Raw genomic sequence first — 18,079 nt, 5'->3', positions numbered from 1 at the left:
AACAACCACTCGCATAAGATGAATCAAGTTGTAATTAATATTCGAAATTTATTATTATTTTTTATATAATAATCTTGTTTACCCATAATAAGGCAGTGAACAATTTCCCGTACCAAATTAACGGGCGTTAAAGATTCTTATAATTAGTATATTTAAAAAGGTGTCATGCACAAGTCTAGCTTATATATGTTCTTCCAAAAAGCTCAAACTTAATTAGGTCATTAGGTAAGGTTAAACATATATATATGCACATCTGCAGAAATAATTAAGCTAGCTAACACCGAACACACCATGGTAGTGTTCGGAACCGTACGACAACAAATTTATTAATTAACCACACTAAAACGACAACGGTTTTATATGTAAACCGTTGTCTTTTAGTCTACGACAACGGTTTTTAGAAAAACCGTTGTCGTAGAGCGTGTTTTTCTGACCTACGACAACGGTTTTACTTAATCGTTGTCTAATCTGCGTTGTTTTGGTGTCTACGACAACACAATTTAAAACCGTTGTCGTTGTTATTATTATTTTTTTAAAAAAAAATTACACATATATATTCATAATAACCTACACCACACACTCTACAAAAATAATAACCACACTCAGAAGCGGCACAGTAGCGATGGAAATAAAGAAACCCAATCCCTAGCCCTAACCCGTCGCCCCTTCAACCCGGCTCTTCTCCGGTGCCCAAGACGCCGATCTATCGCCGGAATCTAGTCGCCCCGCCTCCTTTCAGCTAGCCCAAGCCTTATCAACTCCAATCGCGACTTCAATCTCAATTTTACAGCTTAGATCTATACTACAGTCGTGACCCTCACTTTTTTTATTTTGTTAAAAGAAAGATGAATTTATAATACATAATATGTGGCCATAATTTGTATTTTTTATTTTAACTTTAAAATATTTGTATTAAAATTCTTTAAAACGTAATAAATAAAATATTTGTATGTGCAATATTACTACTTTAATGGCAATTCAATCATTATAGTTTTAAAGAACTAAAATAACAATTTTATTTAAAATATCTTACGATAATTAGAACTATATGTGATGATGAATGATATTAAAAAATTTAGTTAAAAGAAGTTAAGAATTTATATAAATTAAATTTTTTGAGTTAAAACTTGTTAATATATGTATATATGCACAACATTTTAATAAAATTATATAATATCATTAAATACAATATTTCATATACAGATAGATCGTATCACAAGTAATGATTATATCTCATTATAAAAAAGAATAGTGTGATGATTTCTTTAAAAAAATTTAAAATAAATATACTTTTTTTGAGTGGTTCATTAATAAAAAAAATATTGATGGATCTTACTTTTTTTTTTTTTGTTTTCGAATAAAATATTGGCATTAATACATTAGACAAATACAAAAACTAGGAGACAAATTAACACCCGTGATATAGCATAAAATCATTCTGTGTAGCTGAAACCAAGGGTATCAATTTGTGTAGATCAGGAGATTTTCCCAACCCGAGAACGACCAAGCCAAATCAAATCCGAATCAACTCGATTTGATTTTTTAATTTTTTTTTAAAAAATAATTAAATTCAAATTCAAATGACATAATAATAATAATAATAATAATAATAATAATAATAATAATAATAATAATAATAGTACTAAAAAAATATTATTTTTATCAATTTTTTTTCGATTATGTAAGTTATTCCTTCGGGGACACAAAATAATAATATGAAATCCGGGGGATTTTGTAATTAAACAAAGTCTTGATTAAACTATTTAAATCATAATAAATAAGGTAACAAAAAAAAATAGTATGTATTAATTAATAAAGTTTTGATATTATTGGATATTATTGTGATCTTTTATGTATTTGATATTTTAGATATACCATATTTAAAAAAGATTAGATCTTGTATCAATAATATGATCTCATGATATTATTTGATATAGAATATTTGATATATCAAAGTGGATCCGCAGTTTGAGATAAGTATTTGATATAATATCAAATTGCATACACAGTTTGAGGTGAAATATAATTTTAGTTTGGTACATACACAGTTTGAGGTGGAGTATAATTCTAGTCATACCAAACTAAGTGTCTATAAATATAGATAGTCTCTAGTTGGTAGATATACATGAATTATACACATTGAATAATACACGTAACCAAATATACTTTCTAGCAATATTTCGACCACCGCAAATATGGCCACCGGACGTTTCAAAGAATACTCTCCCCGACAGTTGGCCATAGAGAACGCGAGAACATACATAACTCGTTCTTCTTCTGATGAGTACTTTGAAGTAATCTTCAACTTTACTGGGAGACACATGTATCGTCAATGGAATATAAAGCGAAACAGGACCCAGTTAGATGAATGGTGTAATGCTAATTATGAATTAAGACCCAAAACAATCTTGTTCAACCCCCCATCAATTACCTCCACCCAAAAAGATAAAATGTATCGTGCGCTGAATGGAGGTTTGGTGGGACTTCGTTTATCGATTTCGGATCGAATAAACCTGGCCATACAGGCAGTAGAAGAGGCCTGGAACAGTCTTGTCACCGCCGCCAACAAGCTGCAGTTGCATATTTACATTGATTTTACTCTCGTCCACAGACAAGTTGCTAATAGGAATCCAAACCATCGCGTAGATATTCTGGATTTGGAGCGTCACCCGGATTATAGCCGTCCTTATCTTACTGAAAGAGAGATGATCATGAGGCACCGTCGTCGTCCCACAATGGTTCCTGCTAGCAAAGCATCCATCCAATCTTTGAAGCCTTTTGATATTCATGATGCATTAATTAGTAGTCGTGGGATAATTAGCAGCTGCTGCTCCATCTGTTTGGAAAATTTCGTAGACAAACCGCAGGGCGGCGTATTTTTGCCGTGTTCCCATATGTTTCACGGAGATTGTATCACAACATGGCTCAACACCAATCACTCTTGCCCCCTCTGCCGCTTTCAGATGCCCACCAAAATATTTAGGTTCGTATTTCTTCATGATTTTTCAATTGTTTAAAATTTTAGCCCTTTTTGCAATTGGAAATGAGTTAAATGTTAATTTTTCGAATTGTATATTTTATATTTTCTATCAATTTTTTTTCGATTACGTACACGCTGTTTTTCTTCAGTTTTGCGTATTTTCCCATCAAACAAGGTGTTATTGACTGTATAGCTAGCTTGTGTTCAAACATTATAATAAATTATTTTTGGTGGTCGATCAACCGGTAGTTTTTTTGCTTCACTAATTATATAAAAGTATATTATTAATGTTTATTTATTTTTTCTAACAATAGCCCAAATGGTTCTCTGAGTAGTTTATTTTGGGTTTTGGATGGGTTAAACTTTGTTGTATACCCTTCAAATATTTGATACTTCTCATTAATTTTCTTAAATATTAAAATAGCGTTTATACAATTAATCAGTTTTGTCTTTGTGGTAGCTGCTCCACGTACGTTCAATTTGAATATGTACATATAAAATATTTTATAAAAGTGTTTTTGTACAAATTTTTATAAAATAATTAAAATTAAATTTATTTAAGATAAATATTTAGTTTAACAAATATTTTAACATTGCAAAAATAATATTACGTTGTTTATTTTTGGTTTCAATTGCACTATTCTAAAAATATCTAAAAACACATATCAAGTGTTTTTAAAAACTATATGTAAAACAAATTTACAAAAAAATTATACAAACACATACTTTAAGTTTTTTTTTTTTTTAAAAAAAAAAAAGCTAATAGCCTTAAACTGAGTCTACCAAAATTACATCCGAAATCCCTCAGAATCAGTCATATATAGAACCTTCTGCTCTAGACATAATGTGAGTAACTTGGTTCGCTGATCACATGACAAAACAAAACAAACAAAATTGAAATCCTAATTTGGAAAGGAATTGACAAACCCAAGCTAAATGGATTGAATATTGATGAATTTAATGACGAGTTTTACGTCCGATATATTCTATCTGAATGAGCAAACTAGTTCAAATCTTTAAGTCAGCTCAAATTAAGCCTCCCGGATTCCTAAAGCTTCCGCAAGAGCAGGATATTCTTGTACTGCCTTGGATTCCTACAACCTTCCTTCCCATGGTCTCTGAGAATGCATGCACCCATATATAATAGCTACCTGATAGAGATAGGCTAAATTTAACCACGGTTTTATACAAAACCGTGGATTCGTGGTTAAATAACCACGGTTTTTAAAAAAACCGTGGCTAGCCACGGAATTAAAAAAACCGTGGTTAAATTAGCCTCGGTTTTGAATAAAACCGTGGTTAATTTAAAAAAATCTGGCTTTAGCCAAAAAAAATCAAAAAACATAGAAACCAATTAAAACGTCTAATACAACAACATGACAAACACTAAAACCCATCTTAATTATATCGTTTAACAAGTAAAAATCTAAATACATAAAAATCTAAATACATAGCTAAAACAACATGAACATAATATTATTATATTAATTAACTCTTTCCAAAATAAAATAAGGAAACTCGTAAAACGAATCCGAAGCTAGATGCAAATAACACCAAAAATGCTCATAAAACACTTACAATTCGAGTAGGAGAATATGTGATGATCGTAAACTTGTTGTCGCTACTCAAGTACTCCTTGTTAAGAAAATCTAATTCCACATGAAAAAAAAAAAATCACAGCTAGCAAACATAAAAAAATGAAAAGAAACAAACACTAAAATTAATAAAAACAAATAGCCATATTTAACGGAGTACTTCAAATTTAAAGGACAAAAATACTGTTAAATGGACAAATCCCATAATAACAATATTTAGCACTTACTATTCATTGTGAAAGTTGACAAGTACACCATCAAAGGGAATAGGTTCCACCAGAAAGTATGTCGATTAATTGATTCAATCATCCAGTAGCTATAAAAAAATTAAAACTCAAACAAAGGCTAAGTGTAAAGGAATAAATAAATAAATTGATATCCTTTTGGTAGAACTTACAAAACTGAGAAGGAGCTTTAGCTCGCAAAGGTTTTACCTTCAACTTCTTCGACAGGTCCAAATTCCTCTATTTCCCCCCAAAAACACGAACAAGTACAATAGAATCAACCCATTCAGAGTAAATATACTACAAAAAAATATTTCGTGCGTCATTCAAATCGAAAGAAAATCGAAGCTGAGTAGCGAGTACCTAGGAGAAATGTTGCAGAAACAGAATGCAAGTTTAAAATCTCACTTCGGGACAGCCTGCTCAAACCAAGAGCTAAGCTGGAAAACAAGTTTAAAAGGTTCAATACTCAAATCTAAGATGATCTAAAACCTGACATCCCAAAAGTTTAAAAGTTAATTACTTGGTCATGAGTTATATTAATCATCCAAAGTAATTGTTTGATAACCTGACAGCCCAAAAGTTTATGTCTCACATTATCGAACGTGTCATCCTTCCTCTTTTGCTTTTCTATAATAAATATCCTACAATTTCAATCAATAGACCAAAGAAAAACGTACAATACTCAATCCCAGACGAAACAACATAATAGATATCCTTCCTGTTTTACTTTTTTTTTAAAAAATCTTAACACAACAATAGCATACCAACTAATTGAGCTATTCTTCAGTAGACATGCACCATCAACGTATGGCAATCTTCAAAAGACACGCACGAATCATTGTGAAAGTTAGCAAGTACACCCATGAGAGGTAATAGGTCCCACCAAAAAGAAAGTTTGTCCATGCATATAACAAAATTAAAACTCAAAACAAAGGCCAAGTGTAAAAGAGAAATAAATAAATTGATACCCCTTTGGTAGAACTTACAAACATATGTATTGGATAGCATAATTATAAAATCTAGCATAATTACCCTTTTATGAAACATGCTAATTAGGATTGGAGACTAGAATATAAATTCAAGATGAAACATAATCTCCCATTGCATTGAATACCAGAGGTCATAAACTAAGGTAAATAATAGAACTCTTTGATGTTCTCATCACCATGATGATCAATCATTAAGCAAGAGCATAAAAACAACCCAAAAGATGAAGAGAAAGAACCAACTTATGAGAATTTATGTAGACATGCCATATGTATTGACCTACGGGTAACAAAGCAGGCATAGTAAAAACACAATTACCCTTTGAATCATCCAGCATATCAGCCAACATTTTGTCCTTATCATTCGCAATTCAACCTTCATTAGGAAAACATATCTACAAAATTAAACATGTAACAAACCAAAAACCATTTCTGCAAATCGATCTAACTAATTCTTCAAGAACTTCTAGTATTTTCATTAATTGTAATTATAATATAATGAAAAATAAACAAAGCATAGACAATCAAGGATACAAGTTGAGGCCAAAAAAATTAGCTAAAAAATTAAAATCATAGCCAGGAAAACATGGAGGTAGACTAGACTGTGTTCATAAATAAGCAACATATATGCACGTAATTACAACAATTACAGCTAAAAAACATGTATTTTTACTTATGGTTTAAACTGCATACCGTTTATTTTGTTCTGACCTGCATAATCAAGGAACAACTAATTTAAACTAGAGAGTCTCAAAACAAGAATATTGCAAACACACCAAAAAAAAAAGCTTCTCATTACATCTTCACGAACATCCTCCGGAAAGTCATAAACTTCATCCAATGGGTAAACTTTTGTGATTTCCATCAAAGAACCATCTGGCAGCCTATAGCATAAAATTCCAAACCATTAAACAACACATTAATACAGATATAAATATTAAAAATATAAATGATGGATATAAGCAAATCCATGCATAAACGCGTGATTGGAAATCAAGTCACATACGGGATTGGTTCGAGGCAGATGCTAAGACAAATAACACAACTAACATGTCAGCAAAAAACTTAATAAAGAACTGATTTTTTTCTAATTATATTTAGTTCCACTCAAGGCAAGTAACACAATAATATTGGCATGAAAGTTTGCAACAATTAATACTCATAACCGAATATAAATTTGAAGGAATTTAAATATTTGAAGGAAAGCATGATCGATCAAATGATGTAATGTTAATGGACCGCATTGAACTAGCTCCCCAATCAGATTAAATTGGCTGTGAATATTAGGATTAAAAAAACAAATCGATCTCATAAGATATTCGATTGGATTTATTGGATTGTTACAAGTATCAATAAAATTAAATTGTATTAAAACATCATGGGAATAACATTTTAATCTTTGATAATCAATGTATACTTACTCCGTAGAGAAGTCACAGATGAAACAAAAAAATAACAAATTAAATAAATAATCGGATCTGATTCCACCAGATTAAATTAGAATGGCTTTGAATCCGCAATAGCTCATGGTTCCATAAAACTCGAAATTAGTGCCAAAAAATAGACTAAAATCAAAGCTGAAACTCGGAATGAACGAACGAGATTACAGCAAATTTCTCACAAATTCTGAAAAAAATTTATATCAATTCTAGCACATCTAAATCTCTAAATAACGGTTCAAACAACTATAAAAATCGAAGAACCAAACTCAATAATTATGGAATTTCGAAATCAATCCCAAATAATTTCTTCAAAATAGTCAATACCTTCAACCGACACCAAAATAGTACGTACAAACAATAATACATAAAATATCAATTACCGGAAGTCAATTGAATCGACATTCCCAAAATTCAAAACCCTAGGTTCGCAAATTGTATATCGAAACTTCGAAACAAGTTTCAAACGAACTAAAAAACCTGGAACTAGGCTGAATATCGGTCGGCGACGGCGGAAAAGGACGGCTGGATCACGGCTGCCGATTTTGGTTCGAGTCAGTTACGAGAAAACCTTGGAAAATTGGTATTACTACCTAGCTTCCGTCGCGAGGATTCCGAAACTATGATCGATTTTGAAAATCGATCACCGGAGGAAAAAATACGGTGATTTAAATCGACGGAAAATGTTTGAAGAAGAAAAGAAAGAAGATGGAAGGGAGGATCGAGTGTGTGAGGCGGTGGAAGTGGGGAAATTCGAACCTACCCCAATGGTTTTAACCCCACGTGACAGTTGTAAGCATTTTATTGGTTTAAATCATGTAGACTTCACAAAATTAAGTGGAGCCCACATAAGTTGAATTAATTAGTGAGTGCCACCTACCCATGAGGGTAATACCCATGGGGTAGGATCGAGAAGTGATGGGTTTGTGTGGAAAGAGAAGATATATCTATATTTTATCATTACTATTGTAATTAAATTAAATTAAATATGTGTATTTAGTTTTTTTTTTTTGAATGTTAAATGTGTGTATTCTAAGGGAGTGTTTGCAATATATTGTGCTTTTGTAAAAGTGATTAATTTATATACTATAAAAAATTTAAGAAAAATCAAAAGTTGGTAGTGATTGGAAACAATCTAAAAATCAAAATTGATAGTGTTTGATAAACAAGTGATTAGAGTGATTTTAGTTATGACCTTTTTATTAGAATCAGTTTTGGAGAATCATAATCACCACATGACTAACTTTTGGATTTCAATTAAGTTAAGCATAAGCCAACACATAATCTAGGTTTAAAAAACACACAAAAATGAATTTTTTAAGGCAAAAGCTAAGAATCACTTTTTTTTAGTGATTGCAAACACTCCCTAAATATTTTTTTGGATTTAAAATTTGATCTGATTTAATTTATTTCAACTTTTATGTGATGTATAAATCAAATATATATTTTAATATTATCTATATATGAACCTATATTTAGGAAAACTATGTTGACAAATTTATTAAAAAAAAACTAAAATTGTCAAAAAAAAATTAATTTAAATGGGAAGAGGATATGAGAAATATATGTGAATGAATATTTAATTTTTAAGTATATTATTTTATGACAAAATGTGTATTTAGTTTTTTTTTTTGGAATGTTAAATGTGTGTATTCTAAATATTTTTTTGGGTTTAAAATTTGATCAGATTTAATTTATTTCAACTTTTATGTGATGTATAAATCAAATATATATTTTAATATTATCTATATATGAACCTATATTTAGGAAAACTATGTTGACCAATTTATTAAAAAAAACTAAAATTGTCAAAAAAATAAACATAAATGATCAGAAGAGGATACGAGAAATATATGTGAATGAATATTTAATTTTTAAGTATATTATTTTATGACAAAATGTGTATTTAGTTTTTTTTTTTTGGAATGTTAAATGTGTGTATTCTAAATATTTTTTTGGGTTTAAAATTTGATCAGATTTAATTTATTTCAACTTTTATGTGATGTATAAATCAAATATATATTTTAATATTATCTATACATGAACCTATATTTAGGAAAACTATGTTGACCAATTTATTAAAAAAAACTAAAATTATCAAAAAAATAAACATAAATAATCAGAAGAGGATACGAGAAATATATGTGAATGAATATTTAATTTTTAAGTATATTATTTTATGACAAATATTCATGTTAATTAGAACAAAATGAAAAACTAATATGAGAAATAATTTAAAATATATTGGGACAAAAATTTATACTTTACATTTATAATTAATATATATTTAATATCGATTTATAAATATTCAATATACCAAACATTCATAACGATGTTCGAAAACATAATATTATTATTTTTTTGTAGACGAAATTTGTCCACAAAGTGTATGACAATTTGTTGAGCCAAAAATTTATTAATATACATTAAATATATAATAATTAAACTTTATAATCACTACATAAATAAATTAGGAATAATAATAATAATTTAATGCTTGTAATAAAAATTTTGACAATAATTATATAAAATAATAATTAATCAATAACAATAATATATTCGATAAGTGTTTTTTTAACGACTTGTTTATAAAAATAATAATAACAATAATAAGAATAAGAATAAGGAGAATATTATTTACACTCTAAAATATAATAATCAATAACAATTTAATTTTTTTATTATATATATTGGCAATATTATCCTTTCATATGTTTAGTAGGTTTTTAAATCATTATAAAAATTTTAACACATACCTAATATAATAAGAAATCAATTAATTTTAGAAAAAATCAATCAATAAATAACCACGGTTCATTAAAAACCGTGGTCAAAGTACATACGATTTAAAAAAACCGTGGTTAATTTAACCAAGGTTTTTTTAAACCGTAGGTCTTTAACCACGGTTTTTCAAAGTCGTGGTTATTCTTCCACGATTTGAAAAAAATGTAGCTAAATTTAGCCACGGTTTAAAAAACACCGTGGTTAATTAATCACGGTTTAAAAAACCGTGGCTAAATTTAACCACGATTTTTTAAAATCGTAGGTAAGTAACCACGATTTTTTTAAAACATGGTTATTCCTTCACGGTTTTTAAAACGTGGTTATTCCTTCACGGGTTTTTCACACCGTGGTCAAATTTAGCAACGGTTTTTATAAAACCGTGGTTAATTAGCCACGGTTTAAAAAAACTGTGGTTAAATTAGCCACGGTTTTCTAAAACCGTGGCTAACTAACCACGATTTTTATAAACCGTGGCTAATTAACCACGGTTTTTTAAAATCGTGGGTAATTAACCACGGTTTTTATAAAACCGTGGCTAAATAGCTTGTTTTTTTGTAAACCGTGGCTAAATAGTTTGTTTTTTTGTAGTGTATATATATCACGAAAAAATTTAAATACCGAAGAAAGCTAGCTAGTTTAAATTTGTTGAAGTGGAGAGAAAATCATTAACTCGATGAAGTTGAAAATTGGTCCCGCGGGGCGACTCGAAATTAATATTTCTTGGATTTTCTAATTCAACTCTCATATTTTATGTTTTTATTCATAAATAAATCAAAGGGGGGGGGGGGGGGGGTGGTTTAATTAGCGTATTGAATCCCCCAAAGTACATACTGGCTATTTGCATTATAATTAATTAATGTGCCCTAAAATCAGATTTTTATACGGTACACCTACACTACATATATGACCTAAAAATAAATCCATATAATGAGAAAAAGCTAGCTAGATTCAACTACTGCTTGAGTTAATCTTGATCAATAACCTCGATCGATCCTCCGTACACGAGTAATAATTAATTAATCATAATGATTAACTAACAATATCAATATATAGATTATTAAAAAAAATTTATTAAGTTTTTCTGTATTTGAATCATGCATATATATATATATATATGGCAACTATTAATTAATTCACAAAGAGTATTAGTGAATACTCAAGATAACGTACACCAAGACTACGTACTACCCTATGACGATAGATCGAATCACATGATATCAAAAAGTACGTACTCAAGAATATGAATCTGAATTACATCATGAGTTTGAATGAAAATAGGTAGCTAGCTAGCTACCAAGGAATTAATATTTGTCAATATAATATTCTGAGATATACCGATCGATCGAAAGATGATTAACAAGAAAGATCATTCAAAAAATCATCAAAATTAAAGTCTAAAAAACATATCCCTAAATCTCACTTCTAATAAAGTGATAGCCAGCATGCAAGCACAGAAAGCCGCACACACAATCGCCAAATGGGCACGTCTACCCTCGTCACCCACGACGGCGGCTACATCTTCGGCGACACGAATCATCGCCGCCACAGGAAAAATCCTATTCCCAAGATCCCATTTCAGATAGGACCAAACTTCTTCCACGATCACATCCAACGCAAATTCCTCAAACTCCTCATCACTCAACGCCGTCTCCTCCGTCGCAAACATAGTGAGGAAGGCCATGTAGACTCGACGCGGAGACGGAGGGAAGGGAGCCCGCCTCCAGTATCCGGGCAATGAGCCACCAAGAACTTCGTGGACCTTCACCACCGCGGCATGAAGCTCGTGCCATCCAAATCCGGTGGCGGCGGCGCCGGGGCCGAAGACTTCGATGTAGGCCATTATGCACGCCTGCGCGAAGTGGAATGTGGCGTTGAAGTGTTGTCGAATTCTCCTGCAAGAATCCATCTCCATTATTACTGACGGTTACTGATCGATCGAGTGGAAATTAAGAGTCATTTTTCTTTATTTATATTATTAGCTTTTCTTGGAAATCGTTCTGATTGGAGGATATTTTATATTTTATATTATTATTTCTTTGTCAAATTTATCTTTACAATAATAGCTAACCCCACGTAGTAACCACTTTTGACACTTTAAAAATTAATTTGATGGAAAAAAAGAAAAAAAAAATTACACGGATTACCCTTGAAAGATGAGGGAAAATATATATATATATATATATATAAAGTGCAAAAACCGTCACCTTCATTTGAATTAATTAGTGCAAAAATTAATTAGTTTCATATGAATTTGATACCCGTAATCTTCATATTTCAAATTTTCTCTTCATTATTATATGTATATGTATATAATTTTTCTAATACGTAGCCCTCTTCACTTTGATTAGTTTTTTTAAAATTCAAATTTATTTGTTTACACATTTATTGTATTTAAAAGTATTTAAATTTAATTAATGATTTAAACAAGTTCATTAAATATTTTTATTAAAATTTGATTTATAATTTTTATATGTGAGCTGGGACGGATGCGAGCATTTGAGTTAATATGTCAAAAATTGAATATTATATTAATGTGTGGCGGAGTCTATGCTTTTCTACTCTGGGCATGTTAATTTGTATAATATATTTGTGTGAATAGTTGAACTCTTAATAAAATTGTACCTATATATTTTAACATTTTCTATTTTAAAATGAGATGTTCATTAATAATAAAAAAAATATTGATGTTAGTTAAAAATAAAAAAAATACAAAAACTAGGAGACAAATTAACACCCGTGATATAGCATAAAATTAATTTTAGTTAATTTTTATGTTATTTCACTTATTTGGTAATAATTTTTTTTATCGGTTTTAGTTTAGTTTACAAAATTTTAAATATAAAGTACACTACTTTTTTTTTTTATGAAAGGATATAAAGTACACTATTAATATGCTGGACATGGCGTGTTTGATAAACAGGATAAGAGCTTGATTAATTACCAATCAGTTGTAATCATTCGTTTGATATGATTTTTGCCTTTTTTTGGTTATCTCAATTGCCCGCATAGGGCCCGCACTGTACATGTAAAACGTAAGACAAGTAATATCCTCTGAGGCCATGTGATTACTTTGTAAGTCCAAGGATAAGGTGCATTTTTACTCATCTACCCTTTATAAATAAATATAAAATTAAAGAAACTCTGGACATTATTATTCTTACGCAACACGCTATTAGCTGAGAAAATCTGAGATTCAAAAATAATATCAAAGAATAAAAATTTAAATAAAATAAAAGGGTACACTTTTTAAAAATCGTATTAAACCCAATAAATCGAACTACCACTAACTTTTTAATTTTCATTAAATTTTCAAATAATAATATTTACAAACCTTAATAATAAATAATAAGATATAAAATGATGATGATAATAATAATATAAATGATATGCATAGTGCTATGCAATAAGCAATAATAAAAAATAAAATAAATATAAATATTACTTGAATTAATATATGTAATTATTAACAATAATATAATATAATAAAAAACAATTTAATTGTGAATAATAAGAAATAAATTTGTCTAACTAATAACTATGTACACGGATATTACGAACAATAATAAATGTTGTAAAACTAAGAAAATACGACAATAAAATAATAAAAATAATAATTATTAAGAGTTATATAAAAAATAAAAATAAATTAATCTTAATTATTATAGTAAAAATATTAAAAAGAGTTGGGGATATTTTGGTCATACTAAAAATCCTATTAACTTAATCCCAAATATAAAAATCAAACCAAACATAGTAATATTTTATCACACATTTTACATATCTTCATCTATCATTATTTTAATCACTCATTTACTTATCATTCAATAATCTCACTAATCGTATCAAACATAGCCTTAATTAGTTATTAATTTGAATTGATTTGGTGAATCATGGATTCATGGTGGTGTTGCTAGCTCGTGGACCAAGAAACTAATTATAAATAATTTTATTTTGAAAGCAATGTTTTTTTTTTGTTATAAATCACGAGGAAAATACACATGAGTACGCTGAATTAATGAGAAAAGAGATCATAAAAAGATCATCATATGAGTCAATGCTTGGTGAAATTTTCATTCAACTCAATCAACTTTATTTATACTTTATAGAGAAAGATTACAAGATACAAATATTTAAAAATATTATCTTGACATATTTATCTTGATCAAATATATATCTTTAATAATATATAATGCATCTACAATAATAATATATTTATAACACTTGCACAAGCACCAATTCTTCAAAATATCCATATGGCAAGATGAATGCTCAGGAACTTCATCGGGACTCAAGTGATGCCTCTTTAAAACCTTGACCTTAATTGCTAGCCTACTTTTCAAAAATATGAAGAGGGAATTGACAGATTTTTTATGAGCTTTTGTTAAAAGGTTTGGGTCTATATTTATAAGCACAAAAAAATTTAAAATTGACTAAGATACTGATAATCAAAGTTTGAATGAAAAATTTTATCTCTCGAGATTTGACTTCATCTAAATTTTGATTACTTATCTTATTTTTTTAAACTAAATATCTCACAAAATTACTAAATAATAAATAAATAGATGAAAATATACTTACCAAATCTTAGAAAATTTTGGGGTTTCACATCCTCCCCTTCTTATTGGAAGTTTCGTCCTCGAAACTTGATTTATCTAGATTTTCTAATAACATATGACTAAACTATTTCACCAATAATGTTCAAACTTAAATCCCAAAACTATAACTTGTCAAACTTAAAGTCCAATAAATCAATCTTAAATTTTATATTACATATGCAATATAAATACTAATCTTAAGTAGTTCTTCCTTATTTTAAATAATAATCCAAATTGGTTCCTTCTCGTTATAAATCCTAGTCTCCTATCAAGATCATATATTCTAAATCATAATCTTCTATCATGAACCTGGTTTTGTTTGATACCATTTCTGTCACATCCCGCTCCCGGGGTTGGGTGACATCGCCGTTGCTTTTAAAAACAACCAGGCTCTTGCTATAAAATTTAACTAACCCAATCTATTTCATTAATAAATTTCGTAATAAATATTTTGAACAACTTAAAATTCCTAAAAACAGAATAAATTTGCGGAAGCGTCTTACAACTTAAATAAATAAAATATTAATTTGAAATAATCCCAAAACAAGGAATAACAAAAATCAAGGTCTTCTTATCACCATCTCCAAAACTGATTTTGATATTATCCTCTAATTGTTCTTGAGTGTCATTTGGGAGGGAAAAGATAAGGGGTGAGCGTTTTGGGAAACACTCAGCAAGTGGAGGCCGATCGATCATACCAAAATAAATAAATATATATATAGGGAAAATTGCTTTTTTGGCCATATATGTTTGTCACTTTGCGATTTCAGTCCTTTATATTTTCAGATTTCAGTTTTAGTATGCTATCTTTATTTTTTTTGGCAATTTTAGTCCTTTTCCGAAGTGGCGCTGATGTGGCACCAATTCAGTGCTGACGTGGAGCTGACGTGTACAGTTCCACGTAAGCATTTTTGAATAAAAAGGACCGAAATTGCCAAAAATCAAAACATGCAGGACTAAAACTAAAATGTGAAAACATAAAGGACCAAAATTGCAAAGTGACAAACATATAGGACTAAATTTACAATTTTCCCTATATATATTCATTTGAGAATACTCATACTTGAATTTCAAGCATTTCATATTTCAAAACATATTATCTCATAGCATAAACATCATCATTATAACAAAATCGACATGATTTACATATTTTTTGTCAAACACTGATATTCATCTCATTATTCGTGGCTAACTGATCAGTCTGATATATGTAATCCCTCTAAAGGGTGAGATCATTGAACGATTATTATTACTCATCGCATTAGGGTCATAACATAACATGGTTCGAAAATTTCATTTCCACTCCTAATTCAAGTCATAACAGTATAGAAACATAATTTTAACAAAGTTTCATCATGAAAAAAATTACACAACAATATTCCAACGATTAATTAACATGATCGATTAAGATTTTTAAAAAATACATAAGGTTTTAAAACAAAGCGCATTTACAGGATATATTGATGCAAAAAAAAAAAATCAATAACTTGAATGGATAAAGCTTGGACCCAAAATTCAGAATTAAACTCTCACAAATTCATATTTAAATTCTCGAAAGTACAACCACGTCTTTTGAAAAGTTAGGCTATTTCCTTTGACAATTTTGAAGCACTTTCTTCCCAAATTCGTAGATTTGTTTCATCGAGAATAATTAAGAGAAATTGGACAGCTTTTTGACCTTAATTGCTAGCCTACTTTTAAAAAATATGAAGAGAGAATTGACAGATTTCTTATCTGCTTTTGTTAAGAGGTTTAGGTTTATATTTATAGGCACAAAAAAAAAGTTTAAGATTGACTAAAACTCTGATAATCAGTATTTTATGTAGCTCTTAAGAAAAGTCAAACCAAGTCTTAAACGATAAGATAACAATCAAGAAATATTTATTATCAATCTCCGAATCTTTATTATCTCATTTTTTTCCTTTCAGATTCACCAGTCGTTTGCTCAAATTATCTCTGATTTTTCGGTATCCCGTCTGCCAACGCCGGTAAAATAAATAATTAAAAAGACTTTTATAAATCGAAACTGAAATCAAATTCATGTCAAGCACAACAAACGTATATAATTCCCAAAAAAATACATGTGCATACGAAGAGAAACTCGAAGAATCGAGCAAGCTGGCGAGGCTCAAGCCTGGAGGTCTCGTAAACATTCCGGCCATCGGAGACCTTGCCAAACCCGTTGGCTTACTCTGCTGAAACCTGAATTCGCCACCCCCACTTCCAGATTCTCGACTGGCCTCTCCTGCAGCCTGGTGAGGATGCGCGGCAAAGCCCCTAGCCTGACATAAGGAACATCGGCAGGAGACTACACATCGTCGGCGAGAAGTTGTGAAAAGGAGCAGGAGTCGGCGTCGGGATCATTTTCGTCACGTGAAAGGAAATTTTTGCTTCAAGCTGTAAACTCGAGATTCAAGTTACAATGGAGTTGTTGAGGTTTAGGCTAGCTGACAGGAGGTTGGATGACCTATTCTCGGCGGCTAGGGCGTCGAAAATGAGCTGGGTCGAAGGGTCGACGGGTTGGGGCTAGTGTTTGGGATTCCTTTTTCTTTCCTTTTTTCCATTCTTCACTTGAGCGTGTAGTACTAGTGGGTTATGTGTATATATATAATATAATTATTTTATATTAATTTATTATATTTAAATTAATATATTATATATATATATATTTTAAAAAAACAAAGACAACGGTTTACAAAAAGTGTTGTCTTAGACTACATAAAACAATGCAAAATGACAACGGTTAAAAAAAAACCGTTATCGTAGAGGTCCAAAAAGCTCGCATATAGACAACGTTTTTAATCACCGTTGTCGTAGACCATTAAAAATTGCTCATAGACAACGATTTTGACACATATAAGTTAACGGTATTTTAAAAACCGTTGTCGTTTTTCATTAAAAATAGGCCAACGACAATGGTTTTTGTTAAAACTGTTGTTAAAGGCCAAAACCAACGGTTAATGTATAAAACTGTTGTCTTTTTAGTGTGGTTAATTAATATATTTGTTGTAGTGGCATCACGAATCTTGAAAACAATTTCTTGGTATACTCTTTAAAGGAATAGATATAACCAATTGGGAGGTGGGATATCCTCATCTTCTAGTATGTCATTGTTGGTCGGAGGGTGTGCTGGTGGAATCGGTTGATCGCTCATAGTTAGCCATTCCAAAGGTATTTCATCTTCCTCATCAGCGCGATTCAATTGAGGATTCAAGATTCGGCCTTCTCTATGCATCACATTTCTCCATTCTTTTACTAATTCTTCTTGGGAGAGGCTACCACCATGAGAAATATTCGTTCTTGGAATTTGAGCATTATGAAGACTGTCGCTCCCGTTTGATGACGTATCTCCTGAACTTTTTGAAGAATAATAGTTTTACTTTCTACTGCTGACTTATATTTGTCCTCATGTTGTATCACATGCGCTCCATTCTCGAGACCCGCATGACAGGTGGCAGATGGCAAATAAAAAT

Source organism: Henckelia pumila, chromosome 1, assembly GCF_033568475.1.
Source record: "Henckelia pumila isolate YLH828 chromosome 1, ASM3356847v2, whole genome shotgun sequence".
Lineage (NCBI taxonomy): Eukaryota > Viridiplantae > Streptophyta > Magnoliopsida > Lamiales > Gesneriaceae > Henckelia > Henckelia pumila.
This window is presented reverse-complemented; position numbering follows the sequence as displayed.